Source organism: Otolemur garnettii, unplaced genomic scaffold (assembly GCF_000181295.1).
Source record: "Otolemur garnettii isolate 467f Iridium unplaced genomic scaffold, OtoGar3 scaffold00166, whole genome shotgun sequence".
Lineage (NCBI taxonomy): Eukaryota > Metazoa > Chordata > Mammalia > Primates > Galagidae > Otolemur > Otolemur garnettii.
The window spans coordinates 3,797,088-3,798,779 of NW_003852561.1; the positions used below are offsets into that span (position 1 = coordinate 3,797,088).

The 1,692-nt window shown below is 34.9% G+C and overlaps 1 protein-coding gene across 1 annotated transcript in view; it reads right to left on the reverse strand.

Annotated features, from left to right (window-relative positions):
* Positions 1-1,692, reverse strand: part of CPD (carboxypeptidase D) — a 74,388-nt gene that overhangs the window by 53,239 nt on the left and 19,457 nt on the right. The window lies entirely within an intron of this gene.

The window sequence follows — 1,692 nt, forward strand, 5'->3', positions numbered from 1 at the left end:
AAAAAAAAAAAAGTATGCAACAAAAACTGATAGAAGGGAAAATGGGCAATCTACAATTACAGCTGCAGACTTCAGTTCTTCTCTCAGTAATTAGCAGAAGTAGACAGAAAATCAGCCGAGGACAGAGAAGAATTCGATGACATTATCAACTGGATCTAAATGATATTTATACTATACCCCACCCACCAACGATAGAATACACATGCTCTTCAAGTACATATCAAACATTCACCAAGACAGACCAATCCCGGATCATAAAACAAACTTAACAAACTGAAAAGAACTGAAATCATAAGAAGTATGTTCTTTGACCATGATGGGATTAAATAGAAATCAAGAACAGATAGCTACAAAATATGTACCCTTCTCTTGACAGAGTCTCATAAAAGGAAAGTACCTTTCCTCTGAGTCTATAATAATGAACTATTCTCAGAAGGTGATTAGGGAGCTGTGATGTTGACCTCAATCTATATTTTGTAAACTCCAAAGAGTCAATCAATGTCTGAAGAGTAGCAAACTAACTTTATTACACAGACAAAAGGATAAAGTTATCTTAGCCTTAGAATATCAAAAAGTCTTTAAGTCCCAAGCTTTAGTTTAGAAATGACTTTTGAAAAATTATCTAAAAACACAGAAACAAGTGGGGTTATTAACTATCTGAGCTATGAATAATTTAAGAACTTTTTGTGAGATGCCATCTATGTTAAACTTAACATTTATTTTTCCAGTACTAAATGTCAAAGTCTGTGTAATAAGTAATCTTAACTAAGTAGCTGGTTCAGATTCTTTGTCTTGATTTTTTCCTCAGCACAAAAACTACTCATACAAATATGAGTTCACTGTAACAAGGACCATCCATTGATATTAAATAAACCTGACATTACTAGCAGCTACAGTTACTGCCAGATTCAGTTAATAAATTTGTTTATTTTTTAAAGCTGAAGGTTTCGGAATATTTTTATCCAGTCAAATAAATTTTTAATTTCAAGAGCAAAACATCCAACTATATGTATCCCTCAAAACAATAAAGCACTTTACAAATGGCACATATGATCTGTTATTTATCCTACTTATTAATTTATCCTACTCATAAATAAGCAAGATTCTATTGTCCACTAGTCTCTCAGAAAACTATCTAAGCCAATGATCTTCAATTTGTTTGTACTAAAAAACTGGAAAACTATGCAACACTTCATAGAATTTTAAGTTAGTATCCAAAAGTTTTCATCTTAAGTTTGTTTGTTGTTTTGCGACAGTCTCACTTTGTCACCCTCATTAGAGGGCCATGGTGTCTTAGCTCACAGCAACCTCCAACTCTTAGCCTTAAGTGATTCTTTTGCCTCAGCCTCCCAAGTAGCTGGGACTATAAGGCGTCCACCACAATGCCTGGCTATTTTTAGAGATGAGGTCTTGCTCTGGCTCAGGCTGGTCTCAAACTTGTGATCTCAGGCAATCCACCCACCTCGGCCTTCCAGAGTGCTAGGATTACAGGCATGAGCCACTGAGCCCAGCCTCATCTTAAGTTTAAATAGTTGTAAACAAGCAATTTCTTACATAACATAAATTCTGATTTTTTAAAAAATTTTAGGTTAATATGGGAGTACATATGACCAGGCTCCATTATTGGCCTTCGTAAGGTAAAGTGCAAAGTCTGAGTTATAGTTGAGTCCTTCACCCAGAAGTGTGTGATAC